The sequence below is a fragment of the Haemaphysalis longicornis genome, unplaced genomic scaffold (genome assembly GCF_048455015.1).
Source record: "Haemaphysalis longicornis isolate Haplotype H1 unplaced genomic scaffold, Haemaphysalis longicornis Haplotype H1 scaffold_4, whole genome shotgun sequence".
Lineage (NCBI taxonomy): Eukaryota > Metazoa > Arthropoda > Arachnida > Ixodida > Ixodidae > Haemaphysalis > Haemaphysalis longicornis.
The window spans coordinates 225,998,460-226,016,619 of NW_027526361.1; the positions used below are offsets into that span (position 1 = coordinate 225,998,460).

The following is an 18,160-nucleotide window of genomic DNA, read 5'->3' on the forward strand; positions in this document are numbered from 1 at the left end:
GGTCGCTTGCAGTATCCAGGTAAGGAAATTATTTCCTGAAGTCTTCTCTCGTTATATATTTTAGAACTATTTTCCGAATGACGGCGTGTATGGTGTATTGTGTAGATCTTCCTATTGTCTCGGAACTTCGAGTGAGTTAGTTTCAGGCCTAGTTCTACATGTAGCTTCTGTTGGACACGGATCACGCGGTCGAAAGGGAAAGATGAGAAGAAAGAAGGAAGGATTTCGTTTCTCGTTGTTGTGGCTGGGAGTCGTTTCTCTCGTTCGTCGTCCGGTTTCCGTCGGTTTCGTCGTCTGGAGCTTGGGTTCTTTGGCTCGTTACCAGTAAACTTCGCGGTTGCGCTTGCGGTTTGCGCCGGTGGCCGTTCTGGAGCGAGGACGTCGCAACGCCGCCCGTGTAGAAGAAGCCTGCTCTCTTCCTCTACCGCAGAGCACCTCGAAACGACGAAAAATATTCTATACCGCAAAGTCGCACAGTCGCCGCGTACATTACGAAGCCTTGGAAATCGTGTCCCGTTCTACAGAACCGCCGCTATGAGGCCATAATAAAATTGTGCCCGTTTGTACTGCACACCACGACAGAAGTTTGCGTGCTGTATGAGTGTGCGAACGCATTAGTCTATAAGTATTATATTGAAGCTGCATTTTATCTTTGCCAGGTTTCACCCGTCAACATCGTTTGCCGGTGCACTGTATGGGCCGACGTGAAGCAGCTGGTATGAGGCAGAACCCAGACAGAAACGCATTGAAAGGACTCTGACCCAAAGAAATCGTGACGTTGCAAGTGGACACGCCACCGGAAAAAGCCTTGCTGTTGTGTTTGTGTGTGTATTACATAAAGGACCTTACGCATCAGACTGCTTTCAGGCAGGTGCTAGGATTTGTTCGGGTAGTAGTTACACGTGATGACATCGACGAAATTCCGTGGGCGCTAAAAATGCTACGCCATTTGTTGATGAAACTGCACTTCGTTCATAGCAACATTCACGTGCTGCTTTAAAGCGGCATCAATAGTTCGTTTGGAGCCTATTTTATTGTTCCTCTCTTTGTGGGATTTCTCTGTTTGGAGACATTCTGGTAAGTTATTCTTAATAAAAGTTTCGCTCAAAGTTGAATTTTGTTTAACTTTCGTGTTCTCTATTGTTCCTCTACTTTGACCCAAAATCTCCACCTTCCTCACCAGACTTCCTCACTTAGTTTTTTTCACAAACGTATGGGTATAGGTGCCGAAAGAATGCACATCACAGGCTTAATTGTATGGGATTCGCTAGGAGCACTTGTTCAAGATGCTTCATGAACGTTTGTTTTGCTCTGCCTTCAACGGCGCTTGGGTTTATCACAAGCGAATTTTAGCGGCAATCCTAAACCCCCTTATTCTGCAAACACCACTAAGTTTGGGGCCATGTAGAACGAACAATGAACGCCGTAATCGCAACGTGAGGCTCGTCGATCCGTGACTAGCGACATTCTCGTTACGCCGTAATCACTCTCGTTACGTTTATTTCACTTAGTCATTCACTTTAATTCTCTTGATTTCCTTTGACTCCTCTTATGCACTTTAATATAGGCTAATTCACTTAAGAATCCAGTTTACTTTATTTATATTCCCCTTCATTCGCATTGACTTTTTCATTTGATTTGTCTTCCTGATTCTTTTTGATGTATCTTAATTCAATTCTATTTCTGTTAATTGCCGTCGGTCAATCCTAATTCATGTTGACGCCAGTCAATGCACTTCGAGTCGTCTTAATTCACTTCGATTACTCTTAATTTGCTTTGTCATCTTTCATAATCAGCTGTGTCATCCACTCAAGCCCAGTCATGATTTAAACCCCTCCAACCGCCTTTATCCCGCTTCAGGCGTTCCAGAATCCGTTCATAGAGTGGATGCTTACCGGTTTTCGCTCGAGGACGTTTAAGGTCGACTGAACGACGGAACATCTGACATTTTCGCCTTAATAACTGCTTATTCTGTCTTAGATTTATAGCAGTTGGGTGTCCTGCTTTGTCCAAGTAGCCACGTTCATAGCACTAGTTTGGCCCGCTAAGTGAGACTGCTTGTCCTGCAAATCTGAGCCATTCCCACTGCTCGAAGTCGGTGAGGGTCGGGTCGGGGCAGGGGCGCTGAAGGATACTATAGCTCATACCACAAGCTAGGTGCAGCACTGTGGAGGGTACATTGTTGTCAACAGTGCGCCCACTGAGGGCGCCTAACTCGCCGTGAAGGGGGTCCTGAAAGGACATTCCCTTCTCCCCTTCTCGGCAAGGCTTCGGCGCCTTTTGGCGCTTCCTTCGCGGTGAGTTAGGCGCCCTGAGGGGGCGGGCTGTTGACAACAATGTAGCCTCCACAGTGCTGCACCTAGCTTGTGGTATGAACTATAGATGGGGCACTGGCGGGGGTGTTGGCACTATAATTTTTTTGAGCTCGACTCTATAGGAGAAAACACTTGCGTACGGCACGTTGGTGAAGACCTTATCAGTTGTGACCACAGCCGCAGCTGGTCAACAAATCGTGGCATCAGTGCATATTTGTTCACCCAGTCTTTTGAAACATGCACCTAAACTACCATCACTACTCACGAATTCCCACGACGGCTGGAACAACAAAAGAAGCATGGCCGTCGGGATGACTGAAGGTTGCGAAAAGCTGAGCGGTGCCTCCATTACATAGCGATTACAGCGAAAAACAAAACAACACACACAGAAGGGGAAGAAAATAGCTAGTATTTATTGTCCTCCTTTCCTAGTAAAATATTCGTTTGAGAGTCGGTGCCTGTCTGTATCCTTGTGTGTTTTTGTCTGTCTTGTTTTGTGCAGTATCTACCGTGGACCCTTACCAACCAGGCCAGCTCACCACACTTCTGCCCCCATTCCCCAAGCCACGGAAAAAAACTGAACTTGCCATCTCTCCCGCTCTCTTGCAAAGCAGAACACGCAACGTAGTCGCGGCCTCGCAAAAGCTTCACGTCGGCTGGGTGGAGCCCTCGAAGCTACGCGCAGTAAAAAGCAAGACACTGTTCAGAAAGGTAGATATTAGATGCGACTACATCTCATTCACTCGCCTTGTCCCTGCATCCGGCGTCGTCGGCGTCCGCCCCTCCCCCCTTATCCTCGCCGCGCGAGCTGCGCTCTCCGCCGCTCACCCCCTCTCCTCTCCAATAGCGAACAGTCTCTCGCAAGGGGCATTGGATTGGATTCGATTGGATTGGCTTGGATTGGCTTGGCGTGGCGTGGCTTGGCTTGGATTGGATTTGGATTGGATTGGATTAAAGTGGATTATGTTGGATTGTGTTGCGTCATAGCCGTGGCAGACGCACTGGCGCCGGCGCGTCCCCTCACCGTTATGCGCGCTATAAAACGCGGTACCTGCGCCGCTCCGCTCCATCGTTCCAGCGCCGTTCCTCCGCTGTCCAACGCTGCAACGTGAACCCCCTATGCGTCGCATCTACACAGGGGTTCCCGCGAGGGGAGGTGGGAGTTTTTGTGTTGAGCTTGTACCGCTCTTCCATCACAGGCCACGAAAAGGACCATCTCAAGACCCAAGGTCTCGCCCATTAGGCCACAAAGAGACTGGAAAACACACCGCTCACGACCTCCCAAGGAATTACACAGCCACGCAGGCTCAATAGAAGATACCCCGCCCAGCGCCCGAAACCCAAGAAGTCACGGAACTACGCTCAGATTAATACAGACTAGCACTTCCAGTGCCATTTAATCAGTATGCACGCGTTATATTCCCCTCATAATTCGACGCCCAATGGCAATCCTGGTCACATCAAGGCACTTCCGTAAACCTAATTAGGGAGAGAAACAACAACCAGATCACGCCAGAGCCTTCCACCGGGCAGCGGAAGATACTACTGACCAGCTCCTTACCTCGAGATCAACTCCTGCTGGGCGAGAGGGCTGGTGGAGCAAAGATGGCAAGTGGCATCCTCAAACGAGGAACCACTCCAAATCCTAAATGCTCCATGAAGACGTCTTGCTATTTCTCTCCACCCTTTATTTCTCCCTCTTCCTCTCCCAGACGCTGTGGTCCGAGCTTTGTTTACCTCAGAGATGGTGCCGAGGTCATCGTACTCTCCTGGTATGCGAAAAGTGCCAGGTTCTAATCCTCGTACCTCCGGGCACCCACCGCTTTCTTCAATGCGCACAGGCCATGGTACAGGCCATTCTATCATGGCTGCTTGTTGAGTGCGGACCCTTGAAGGGGAATTCACGTCTGGACAGCTGCCTTTATGCTTGCGAGAGATTCCTGAACCTGGTTTATCTGGCGAGGCCCCCGACCATTTACAACACCGCATTGCCTGGGGGATAGAAAGTCTGGCGGCTGTCCTGCCACGGGCGGCTACAAAGTTGGGTGTCCACCATGGCCATGGAAGGCACCGAGTGCATAAGTGTGATTTGGGGGCGCCGGACTACCGGTAAAATATACGGTACAGCAACACCCTGGCCTGTCGCTCGGCCCTTGGGCGAGACGACAACGCTAGAGAAGTTGACCCGGCTTGTACGGTAATCGCTCCTGTGGAATGGGGCGGCGGGAAAATGCAACTTTTTTGGTAACCGTTTTTATTGTTATTTTTATTATTTATTTATTTATTTTTAGTTTATTTTTATTTTTATTTAATTATATCTTTTTGAAGCGTGACACTTCAATGACGCTTGTGTCTACCCACCCGCCGATACAGATGGAAGCGACCTGCGCCAGACAGCAGAGAAAAAATATACATTTGGAATTATGTGTATTTATTTTGAAAGCAGTGCTGTTCACTCCTCGTCAGCATTGTGAACGAAACGTCTATCAGGTTGGTGACAGATAACTTCCGTCTCTTGAGTTTTTACAAACCCCTAAAACTTATTAACTTCCACCGCTGCTAACGGGACACAAAGATTTCCTTGTTTGAACATATTTTTTGTTATTACTACCATTAGTAACATTTCACAGGAATGATTTTATTTTCACCGGCCTAATTCACACGAACAAACCGGAAGCGGGAGAAGAGGCGGCCATAGCACTGGCAATGACGGCCTCCGCAAGCACCAAATATGTAATCAGTGATTCCAAATCTGCCATTATACATTTTTCAAGAGTGCGAATCTCCCCAGAAGAGTCTGCGATCCTTAAATCAGGGCGCGTTTGCCCGTACGCATAAGTTCCCAATTAAGTTCCCGCTAACGAATAAGACGCCAATAAGTCGAATTCGGCCACGGCAAATAAGCCGGTTACCAGAAAATCCAACAGAAACGCTACCTTGACCGAGCGTTTGTATCAGTTTCGGGCAAACGGCTTATTACCTATACAGCGCTAAAGTCGTAGTTGAGAACTTATTCCCCTACTTATCGCGTTCGGGCAAACGGGCCCTGGCTTTCGTCGCAATGCGCGGACCGGCAAAATCTACATAAGAACGAGTGCGCGCACGATGCTGCTCGAGGGTTCACCGACCGAGCTGACATCGACCCTAACACCACATTCGCCCATTCGCTCCGATGTTCGGGCAGGGATCGGCTCGTGTCCTACAGGGACCCAACCAATCAGGACACAACAACTAGCCCCTAGAGATGCCGTGTTAACAAATCACTACCGTCTGGAACGGGGCCGCCACCCCCCCCCCCCCTCCCGCTCATCCGTCAGTCAATAAGAGGCAATCCGTCGTATGGCGTCTACTTCAGACGAATGCGTATCCGAACCCGGTTATGTATAGCTACTGCTATCCAGGGCAACGTTTCGACAAAAGCCACAAATGTAAAGAAACGGCAAATCTAGCACATATGCTAAGGGCCTGCCCGCAGGCGGCTACACCCGCGCGCAGAATCACTCAGGCCGAGCAATGGGAGACCGTGTTGCTCAGTCTGACCCAGCAGATGAAGTCGGGGCCGTCAAGCTGGCCGAGGACGCTGCTAGAGCCCAAGTGCTCTTGGCCGACGCCTAGGATCACCAGCCTCTCCCAATTAAGTCATCTCTCTCTCTCTCTCTCTCTCTCTCTCTCTCTCTCTCTCTCTCTCTCTCTCTCTCTCTCTCTCTCTCTCTCTCTCTCTCTCTCTCTCTCTCTCTCTCAAAGAAATCTGGAGAGTCGGTAGCGGCGCGTGTCCACCGCGCCCAGACGACGACGACGACGAAGGCGGAACCACGAGGCGCACGCTCACGTGCGCTCGTGCTGGAGGAATAAAAAAATTCCCCCGCATTTCCCCGAGGGGGAGAATGTGAAAGTGCGAATGCACGGTTGTCGGCCCGCTTGCGGCGCTTGCGCTCGGCCCCCGCAGCCCACCGCCTCGCCGCCTTCTCTTCCATCTCTTCCATAGGGTTTGCAGTATCACGTGTACACCACGCAGTTATCAAGCCGCTATAACGCCGCTGAGTCGCCAACGCACGCCGCTGACGACGTAGTTTGAATGCGTTAAAGATATAAGGCGCGTCACTAACACTGATATCAGCGTCGTGTCCGTGGCTTGGTCGGTAGAGCGTCGCGCTGCGGCCGCTAAGTCCTCGGATCGAAACCTGGCGCCGGATGCTGTTTCTTTTTTAAATATAGAGGAGCACTGCGGACGCCGACGCCGCCGACGCCGCCGACGCCGGCGGTGGATGGTTTGGGGTCGCTTATAAAGTGCATTCGCACTTAAAAATCAGTTCGAGCCCAAACGCTGTCGTGGCTGGTTGTCACTGCGCCGGTCGCGACATGATTTGGTGACGTGGACCGAACTCGCCTCTTCTGACCGCGCCATGTCGGACCCTTCGGCTTCGCCGGATTCTGCGGGCCAACTACAACCCGGCGCAGCTACGCCCGCCCACGAAGCAGCTCCGCCTGCTCACGCTACAACCGCGGCTGTGCACAGCGCTACTCTACCCCCGTTTTGGTCTCGGAACCCGCGGACATGGTTCATGCAAGTCGAAGCGCGCTTCCGTCTGCATCGCATCACCAGCCAGGAGACGAAATATAACAGCGTCGTGACCTCCTTGCCAGGCAGCATCGCGGACGAGCTAGCCGACATCCTCGACGCCCCACATCCTGAAGCGCCGTACGACCACCTAAAGGCAGCGGTCATCCAACGCAAGTCGGAGTCGGAGCGCAGCAGGCTGCAGCAGCTTCTGAACACCGAGGAGCTCGGTGACAGGCGACCTTCGCAGTTGCTACATCGCATGCGGCAGCTATTGGGCGATCATGGCCAGGACCTCAACAATCCACTTCTTCGGGAGCTCTTTCTTCAACGCCTCCCCCAGAACATGGTATCGGTACTTGCGGCAGCCGCTGACATGCCACTCGACCAACTCGCGGAACTGGCTGACCGCATCGCGGACTATTCCCGGTCCCCAAGCATCGCCGCAGTCGTCGATACGCCCTCCACCTCAAGGGACGACTCCAGGCTTGGTCGAATTGAGAGCCGCATTGATGAACTCAGCCATCAGCTGTCATCCCTCGCACCCCTCTTGCACCGACGCCGACGTGCATCCCGCGACCGACGGTACTCCCCATCCCCGTCCCGTTCTCAACATGGCTCCTCCGCAACACGCGGTGAGCCTGGCCCTTCGGGCGTTTGTTGGTATCATCGTACCTTCGGCACTGCCGCCCGCAAGTGCAGCCAGCCTTGCTTATGGACAGGAAACTAGGAGACCGGACACTGGCGGCGGCAAGTGAACCCGGTCATGCAGTCAGCCGCCTCTTCTACGTCACCGACAAGGTTGCCGGCCACCGCTTCTTGGTCGATACGGGAGCAGAGGTCAGCGTCATACCGGCCTCTTCGCTAGACCGACGACACCGAGAAATGACCTCCCCGTTAATCGTGGTCAACAACTCGCCGATCAACACCTACGGCCAGCGGTCGCTCACAGTCAATTTTAAGTGCGAAAGCACTTCTTACGCTACCCTGAGTCACGCTTCTGCCGCCGTCCGTCTTCAGCCGCAGGTGTTATCGCGCGCGCGCCTCCTCGCCCTTAGCAACGGCGCGGAGCGGAGGGGAGAGCGTGCGTAGCAACGGCGCCATGACGTAGAACGCCACGTGACGTCGCGCGCTCTCGCCTCCTCTCCCCTTCCGCTCGCCGTGACGTCACGCGCTCTCGCCTCCTCTCCCCTTCGCTCGCCTGCCGTTTGCGTGCTCTCGCCTCCGTCTCCCCGTCGCTCGCCTGCCGTTTGCGCGTTCTCGCCTCCCTCTCCCCCTTCGCTCGCCTGCCGTTGCGCGTTCTCGCCTCCTCTCCTCTTTCACTCGCCTGCCATTGCGCGCTCTCGCCTTCTCTCCCGCTTCGTTCGCCTGCCGTCGCGCTGCGCGAGGGTTTAAAGGCGAGGCTGTCGCGGCCCGAACGTGATCACGCGGGGGTGTTAATGTAACTAACGGGCAAATGCCACCAAATTTCAACAAACTCCCCCTCATAGCATCACCCGTGCATTCGCACTTCGTCATGCTCCCCTTCGGGGAAATGTGGGGGAATGTTTGGCCTACGTCGCACCTTCCGGTGGCTTTTCACAATTGCTGACATCAAGCAGCCCATTCTCGGTGCGGATTTCCTGGCTTGCTACAACCTGGCCGTGGACGTGCACTCTCGACGCCTCGTGGACATGACGACGAGCCTTTCAGTACATGACATTCTCTCCTCTGCCACGGCGACCGGACTTCGAGCCTTTGTGCCATGTTCCGTGTACGAGAAGATACTTGCAGATTTTCCCGCGATCACAAGACCCCACACGGGAGAGTCCCCGGTGAAGCACACCATCACCCACCACATCGTCACGAAGGGACCCCCTGTCTTCGCTCGAGCGCGTCGTCTCGCCGGATCACGTTATGCCATTGCTCGCCGGGAGTTCGAGCACATGCTGGAACTGGGAATTGTCCGTCCATCCTCGAGCAACTACGCGTCAGCCCTGCATATGGTACCCAAAAAGGACCCCGGTGACTGGAGGCCATGCGGTGACTACCGTGCCCTCAATGCGATCACCGTGCCGGACCGGTACCCGCTCCCTCATTTGCAGGACTTCACCGCGAATCTGGCAGGCTGCAAGATATTCAGCAAGGTGGACTTGGTCAAAGCTTATCACCAGATACCTGTGGAGCCAGCAGACATACCGAAGACTGCCATCATTACACCCCTTGGTCTCTTCGAATATGTCCGCATGCCCTTCGGCCTGCGTAACGCCGCCCAGACCTTTCAACGTGCCATCGACGAGGTTACCCGCGGTTTAGACTTTGTCTTTGCCTACCTCGACGGCCTCTTGATCACACGCTCATCACCATCCGAGCACGAAGTGCACTTGCGAGCCCTTTTAACTCGGCTTGACGAATATGGCTTCGTCATCAACCCCAAAAAGTGTCTTCGGCGTGCAGACCATCGAGTTCCTGGGCCACTTGGTCACTCCACAGGGCATCAGACCTCTCGACACCAAGGTGAAAGCCATCCAGGACTTTCCACAGCCCACCTCAATTAAGAAGCTTAGAGAGTTATTGGGCCTGCTGAACGTCTATCGGCGGTTCATTCCCAACTGTGCCGAACTAGTCCAGCCCCTCACTGATCTGCTGGCCACCAAGACAGGCCCTGCAGAGCACTTCGAGTGGAGCGAGCAAGCAGCGTCCGCCTTTTCTGCTGCGAAGAAGGCCCTCTCCGACGCTGCCATGCTTATACACCCCGTTCCTGATGCTCAACTTCTTCTTATAACCGACGCCTCCAGCGTGGCTGTCGGTGCTGTGGCTCAGCATTTCGTCTCCGGTTGGCAGCCACTTGGTTTCTACTCCCAGAGGCTGAAACCTGCCGAGACGAGGTACAGCACCTTCGGGCGCGAGCTACTGGCTGTCTACCTTGCCATCAAACATTTCCGGCATTTCCTGGAAGGCAGGGACTTCTACGTCCTTACGGATCACAAGCCCCTGACGTTTGCTTTCCAGCGCAACCACAGCTCGTACTCGTCGCGTGAGATCCGTCACCTCTCCTTCGTCTCGGAGTTTACTGTCGATCTCCGCCATGTCAGCGGCCCGATCAACACTGCTGCTGACGCGCTGTCTCGCGTCGAAGCACTTTCGTCTACACCCCAACCAATTTCCATGGAAGAGCTTGCTTCTGCACAGCGACAAGACCCTGAGCTCCAGCAACGCCGCTCTGACACCTCCACGCTGACTTTCACGGATGTGCCGTTGCCGTTTACCGAAGGCACAATCGCATGTGAGACATCAGCCGGCGTCTCCCGACCTTATGTTCCACCGGCGTTTCGTCGAGCCGTTTTTGACACCCTGCACGGCAAGAGTCACCCCGGCATCCGATCAACTCAACACCTCGTCACAGCTGGGTGGTTCTGGCCCTCCATGAATGCAGATGTCCGCCAGTGGGCACGCACCTGCCTCCAGTGCCAACGTGTCAAAGTAACCAGGCACACGGTCACTCCTGCCTCGCCATTCCATCCACCGGACAGCCGTTTCGCGCACGTGCGCATTGACCTGGTCGGCCCCTTACCACCGTCGCGATGCGCCACCTACTTGTTGACGTGCGTCGACCGCTTCACGCGCTGGCCAGAGGCAATCCCGATACCTGATATTACGGCGGAAACAGTCGCCAAAGCATTTGTTGGTGGTTGGGTGTCCCGTTTCGGCTGCCCTGCTGTTGTCACCACTGATCGCGGGTGTCAATTCCAATCAGCCCTGTTCAACGCTCTCGCTGCCATATTGGGAGTACGCCACATACACACCACCTCCTACCATCCGTCTGCCAACGGGATGATGGAGCGTTTACACCGCCAACTCAAGGCAGCTCTCACCACCTACGAGCCAAGGGAGCACTGGGCCGACCACCTTCCCCTCGTCTTGCTCGTACTACGCTCGGCTTTTAAGGCAGACCTGCATTGCACGTCTGCCGAACTGGTGTATGGCTGCCCTCTTCGTCTGCCGGGCGACCTCCTCACACCTCCGCCTGCCGATGGTCCTTCGGACCCCGCCGGTTACGTGGCTGACCTTCGTCGCCTTTTCGAGCAAATCCGGCCGGTCCTTCCTCGACAACGCAGCGACCACTCCGTCTTCGTGAGCCAGGACCTTTCTTCCTGCACTCACGTGTTCGTGCGCCACGACGCTGCCCGTCGACCCCTCACTCCCGCTTTCGATGGCCCGTACCGCGTCATCGAGCGGCACCCGAAGACGTTCACCCTCGACATCAACGGCCGCCAAGACGTCGTCGCCGCTGACCGGGTAAAGCCTGCATACCTCGCCTCTCTCCAACCCAGCCAGACCTTCCCCGTCTCAACAACCATGCCCAGAACTTTGCACCATCAACCGTCCAAAGCTGTCACGTGGTCTTCAACAACGGCCTCCGGCTCTACGGGGGGGATCCGTGTAGCGGCGCGTGTCCACCGCGCCCAGAAGACGACGACGACGAAGGCGGAACCACGAGGCGCACGCTCACGTGCGCTCATGCTGGAGGAATAAAAAATCAGTTCGAGCCCAAACGCTGTCGTGGCTGATTGTCACTGCGCCGGTCGCGACAAGTCTATATCCACAAAGTTTGACCTACAACAATCATTTTTAAATTTGCGTTCTGCATTCTTGCTTCATTGTAGGCAGTGCAATTCGTTTAAAACATGTTTATTGTTTTTTTCTGCCAAAAACACTCGAAATTGCCATCCTCTTAGTTCAGTTCTGTTTTCAGATAACTTTTACTTCAATGGAGTCACTGCCAATGAGTTTTCATAGATGTTTTTGCCCTGCATATTACTACAATTTGGGGGCCGGCTGTATTCAGTGAGAACTTAATTTGCAACCCCTGCCAAACGTGCCTATTTGAGTGCATTTCCACCGAGTGCACTCTTATGAAATGCCATTCGGGTGCAGCTAAACGCCAAACGCGAATGACACTTTCCAGCCAACGCCCTTTAAAGGGACAGGCAACCAATTTTTGTCGAGTATAGTTTTTTCGTCCCATATGAAACGGCATCACTTGAAACACCTTTACTCGAAACGGTTGCTGATAGAGCGTTAGAACTCTTGGAATCGGAGTTTTCATATCTACCAGCCATAAGCGTCCCACCAAAAGGAATGCAGGCAACCATGGCCGTGAACCGCGCGGCTACACACTTTTAACTGCGCGTGAAATTAAAAGAAATACTTAAAAGCGTGTCCCAACAACAATAATTTACGACCTTTCCTGTTCCTCCACGCGGTTTTTGAATCACGCGTTGAAATCGACGATATTGTTTTAGCACGTAAGGCAGTGTCATGTTTAGACACTTCATCTCGCCACCTTTCAGGCTTGCGAAATTTTAGTGCAAAATTGAAATTATTTCCTTCTGTTCATTTAGAAATTTCTTGTGGATACCTCAGTATACATAAAGCACTGGCTTTCCTATGAGCTAAACGACATGCACTCCACAAAAATATGTTGTACGTCCCTTTAAGCTGAGTGTGTCCCGGACCAGGGGAGGCTCGCCGAGAGACTAAGCCGAGAGAAAATAAAAAAAAACATAAAACAGTGAGCGTTTAAATGATCAAAAGTAAGGTTAAAGTTAATTACACTCGATGTATTATTGTTTTATTTAAGCATAATAAGAAGCAGCGGTAAAAAACAAATAATCTCTCTCCCAACGACGTGCCACCGCCGCCTGGTGGGGTGTTGCGCCATGGCGACCGTTCTCTGCGGCATTCTCGTAGGTAGTTTGTTGTGGCTCGGTGGTGGTGTTCCCGTTTCAAACCTTTCTATTATGTTCCACGCTCTCTGATAATTTTCCGTCAATCATGATTCCTCTGCGATTCACTTCACAGCGAATAACAGCGAAGATATCAGCGCCGGTGTTCAGTCGCCCCTGACTGTTTTTTTCGTGGACTTGTGTAGGGCACCGACTGCGTTTGGGAACAATACAAATACAACAAAATGTTAACATTGTTTCTGAAGTGATAAAAGGGGGGATTTCAAGTAATTTTTCAAACTATTTCTACCGGCTATCGTCAGTGACATCATGGCAAAACGTATTTTGTTGCATCGTTTAGCAGGGCGCAGCCAAACTGTCATTCGTGCAGCCCGAGCGCAATCTGCGCAAGTACCCTTCAATGGACACTTTTGACAGGGAAACAGCCAAAGGAAAAGAAGCGTTTCTTTCCTCAACTCCTGTAGGGAATTTTGCATCGTGAAGCATTATACACATAACGCAACACTGTTGAATACGTTGAGAAGAATGGCGGGGCGAAATAAATGGACATTTATGGTACTTAAGGCCTACAAATCTTAATAATTTTGACTGAGCAGTTTTTTTTTTTTTGCAAGACATTTTCCTTTGATGATAACCTCTTCAGTTCCCAAAGCGCTTTCTAAGCTTCCTTTCTTGCTCAGCACGCTTGCCGAAACGTGAATGTCTCCTCTACAGCGATCTGTGCCACTTGCCCTCCAGTTTGTAGGCTTTAACAACGTGAGACATGAGACAGGCTGCGAAGAAATAAAATGTCCAGAAGGTTTTGTTTTTGTTGTACTTGTGTTCGCACCTTGAAGTCATTGCACATTAGACCCAGAAACCTATTGAACAATATTGAGAAGAAATTTCGGAAGGCTTATTTACCCTATATACAGTCGACTCTCGATAAACGGAACTTCAAGGCACCGAAAAAATTTGTTCCGTTTAGCAGGAGTTCCGTTTACTGGGAGAGATGTGGGAAAGTGCAAATTTATGTGCGTACACGCTCTTAATACCATTTCATGGAACCCTAAGCACTAAATGTAGCTAATAGTTTTTCAGAAAGCCAGAAAACTACAAGAGGTTTAGGCACAGAATTCACAAAGTTGATTTGGCAACAATGAGTCGTTGTGAATTACAAAATGCATCAATTATTTTTGTTGAGTCCTTGCTACTGCATCTTGACAGAGGCTAGAAGCCTCAACTTCACGAATGTTTACGAACCACCGAATTTAGAAGACGGCAACGCGGTAATACAGTCAAACCCGGCTATAACGAACCCGGATAGAGCGAATTATGCTATATATCGAACAAAATATTTCAGTTACAGAAATACATGGGAAAAATATTCCTTATAACGAAGTTCACATCCGATATATCGAACTCTGCGCGCCTAGAATGGCTGCCGAGACGCATGATGTGGAAGCGGCGATTGAGATGTGGATTGGGCGCGACCACGGAGCGAGAGCCGCGACTGAGACATTGCGCCTGCCAGGGAGCGACGTGATGCCCGACACTTTCCGTAACTGTTTCCGACGCGCGGGAGTCACGATGGAACACGCCCATTCCGCGAGTCCGGACCAAGGCAACAGCATCGTTGAACTGTGGGAAGAGGTCGCCAGCGTTCCCGATGATGTCGCGAGTGAAAGCCGTCCGACGCTTAAAATGAAGCGCTTTCGGCAGTCGATGTGCTGCGCCAATGCTTCTTAGATTTTGGAGGACCCGGACTCGAACTGGTGCAAACAATGTTTCGTGTAGAGAATGCTATGCTAGTTGAAGCCGCCAAAACGAAAGTGAAAACAAAAATCACCGCTTTTTTTGCAAAGTAGGCAGTTAAGGCGGAAAGTAGCTTTATTATTTGCAATAAATTGATTATTTTGTGTATGGTAATGGCTAATTTACTGTGTTCGTTTCTGCATGCGGGAATGGCGGAGTTGGGAATGGGGGTGGCTTCCGCGGATTGCGAACTCGTAACAATAAGTTCGTTATAAGCGGGTTCGGCTACATCGAACTATTGGATATATCGAACTAATCGCAGTGCATATTGCAGTTCGCTATTAACGGGTTTGACTGTATAGCGCGAATAGCACCACGATGGCACGAACGAGGCGGCAGAAGCTGAGCCCTGTAACCTCGGCGTCTTGAATAGAGACCAAACGACTGGAACAAGAACTGCGATGTTGCATTCTTTGTGCTAACACGGCTAACCACTTACGAGACGAGGCTTACGAGGCCAACGAGGCTAAAAACAAAAAGAAACACGGAGGAAGAAAAAACAAAAACGAAACAGCCGGAACCGTAAAAAGCTGATTCTCATGCCAATGGGTATCACAAGAAGTTCCAATTCTAGTTCCGTTTACACAGTGACGCAGGAATTTTAGTTCCGATTACCGGAAGATTTTTTACGTTATCTAAATACAAAACCAACCAACTTACCGGCTACTGTTCCGTTTAAGCGGCAATTTCGTTTAAGCGATTTCCGTTTATCGAGATTCTACTGTAATTTTTTTTTCCACACACGGAATGCATGCAACCACAAATAATGGCGTTCGAACCTAACAACGCGGTTGCACAGCTGGATTATATCTGTAAACGGTGAACCAATTGTGCGTCCAGAACTTCGCCACCGCGTAAGCAATAGAAAGAGTGAGAGCTACCCACTTGCTTTAAAACCCGGTGAAAGGATCCGCCTGTGTGTATGTAAGAACTAGGAATGGGCAACAGCTTATAATAGTGACAATTTAGACAGCTTTGGCAAAAGCTCGTAAGCTTACATCCCAAGGGTGGCAAGCTGCGAACAATTCTCAAATAAAATGAAAGCCTGGTGGCGAACTTAAACACTTCATCTCTGCAGCCCGCCAGAACTTACTCGAGTCTTTTTTAGCGGGTTAATAGCCCCACACAGGGACTCAAAGGGTTGCAATTTAACAGAGATCTAAGTGTAGAGAAAGTACGCCCTATGGTTGCTCCTCCCGATATAGTAGCGCGCAGTTTTTTTTTTTTTTTAAAGCCTTATCTTTCTAAAGCAGTGGGTCTAACATGGTTGTCCGCGGACCCCACAGGGCACGCGACGGAATTTCAAGGGTCCATGAAGCCCTCCCCGAAACTCTCCTCCCCCCTTCCCCCGTCATGCTTTTCTGTTTTGCGCGACCTTGGTGACAATGCAAGAAGGTGATTTTTCTGCATGCAAGGGCGTTGAGTTTCTCGGCGTAGCTTATCTACCATCGGCTTTCCGCACTATACGCAAGTTATGAGAAAAAGCTAGTTAGAGGAAAAGCAGCCTATGGGTGTTTTTGGAGACATTTACGTGCAAGAGCAAATTTTTTGACATTGCTATACGCATCAGCATCAAAGTCCGGCACAAATTGTACGCATTGGATACGTGCGTAGACGACGTAAGCTGAAAATGCAAATTATTTTACGATATGACAGCGATCAACATAATTCATCGTACGATCCGCCATTACTACCGCAAGAATTTTAATCCGATAATTAGACCACCCTGCGAAAACCCTTTGAGACGGCAAAGAATAAGTACGCATTCTGATGCGGGAAAGTTTTTATGTAAATCATAAGTTGTCTGGTAATAAAACTGTTGGAAGTTAGCGCCTTGTGTGTCTACTCGCTTGTCGTTGTGTTAGCGCTTCCATTCTTCGCCATGCCCTTCCAACAGGCCGCAGCAGCACTCTCGTGAATTACCTTTCAGACGCCAATTGCGTACCTAGTGCACCACTGTCTGCGTGCGTGCACCGGTGCACACGCACCACCGATTCGCATTTTGACCACAGGGACCGAGCTCATCCGCGCATGCTTTGCATCGTTGCCCGGCCCAATCACCTGCACTTGCGTGACTGTCTCTTTCTGCGCGCCTGCTCATCCAGCCCATTTTGATTACCCAGCGTCGCGGCCCTTACGACTTAGCAGCCGGAGAATCATCGGCGGCGGTCAGCCTCGCACCTGGCCGACAGGGCGCGCCGCCAGACTACGGCACAAGGGCCGGTTCCCTCCCAGGCGGCGGCGGCGGTACGGTCGGCCCTCCTCGCCGCTGCGTCTCCTCGTGCTGTCTGGCCGTGCTTGCCATTGCTGTTCCGCCGGGCGAACTGGCCGAAGGTCCCTGTCCCCGTTTGCCCCGTGCAAGGACGGATACCACCGCTGTTTCGGATACGCTCTCCGCCGCCAGCGTGCAGCTGCCAGTCTCCGGTGAGTCGACCAAGTCGCTTGCACGCGCGTCGTGACGCTCGTCCGGCTCGGAGCGCACGTCCCTTCTGTAATCACACAAGTCGAAGCGGATGGCGTGTTGTTGCTGCCGACAAAAGCGTACGGAAGGCCGGTTTGTTAGCTCAGTGTCTCCGCGTGCTTCGCCGTGCAACTCTTCGAGGACGACGGGCGGTCTGTCGAACCTTGTGGACAACACGTGTAACGATCGACATGCCGCTGATGCTCCACTGACCGAACCGGGGCGGGTGTTTGATATGTAGGGCACGTGTTAAATGTTAGCCCGGGTAACCACGTAACGCCATTGCAACCTCCTTGTGGTAAGCCGCCCGATATTGCACCTCGGCGTTAAGATCTACCTGCCACCCTCTGCTAGAAGTGTCCTGTCCTCCTCCGCGTGTCCTTGACCCTCCAGCAGTCTTCTCCAAATGGTTTGCGGAATTGCCGTGCGAGGGACCACCCGCCAACAGTTCAGTCATAGCTATTACCAGCAACACGTGGCCGTGCCTGCCGATGACGGCATACTGTGACCCATTTGGCGCGTCGTCTCGTCTCCAGCGCGATTACTGCTGTCATTCGTACGCGCGAACACGTGCTCGCCAAAAAAACACGCGTCTGCGCGAGTGATGCGCGAATGAAGCAAGAATGGGTTATTCCTTCTTTTAAGCGGCCGCACGTGGATAAACGCTTATGCGATCCAATGCGTTGTGGCTGATGTGACTTGCGGGCTTAATGTGGCCTGCAATGCGTGCCTTCTTTTTTTCATTTTCCGTCTCCAGCGTTGTAACATTGAAAGGTATTCATACCTGTAAACGAATAGCTTTCGTTTTGAGCTAACTTTTGTAAATACTCTAAGGTTTTACTTTTGAGACACAACCGGATTAAGTTCATTCCACATTATTCTTTTTGTGTTTTTGTGTGTGTGCAAGTTGGTATATGAATTTGTGGTGTCCCGTGTGGAGCTCCGTCATGTTTGTTATTCACTTTACTCATTTCCTGCCTCAGCGCGGATGCAAAGCTAAATGTTCAGCGCAGACGTGTTTCGCCTGCTCTAGCAGCATCTTGCAAAGGCCCGCTCTTGAACGCGTTGCAAGGGTCGTGACCGAAACATGAAATATTTGAAAAGTCATTTTTTGTAAAAAATTGCTAGAAAAAAGTTTTTTTTCCGGTAATCGAGATGAGACGAAGAAAGCAATCTCGTTGTAATTTCGTTATGCCTATCGCAACCAAGGTAATTATATTGGCCGTAATTACCTAGTATGGGTCGCGCAGTTCCCTCTTTTCACGGCCCAGAAAGATTCCAACGAGAATATAATTTGTTTTGT

At 51.5% G+C, this 18,160-nt stretch overlaps 1 protein-coding gene across 2 annotated transcripts in view; it reads left to right on the top strand.

The window, feature by feature from the left end:
• The first annotated feature begins 16,549 nt into the window (after positions 1 to 16,549).
• LOC144179670 (zinc transporter ZIP10-like) overlaps positions 16,550 to 18,160 on the top strand; it is a 148,648-nt gene continuing 147,037 nt past the window's right edge. Inside the window, exon 1 of one of the 2 annotated variants that reach the window (XM_077708120.1) lies at positions 16,550 to 16,820. The gene's annotated coding sequence lies outside the window, so the exon portion shown is untranslated. The remainder of the gene's footprint in view (positions 16,821 to 18,160) is intronic. The other variant, XM_077708115.1, reaches the window with a different exon arrangement.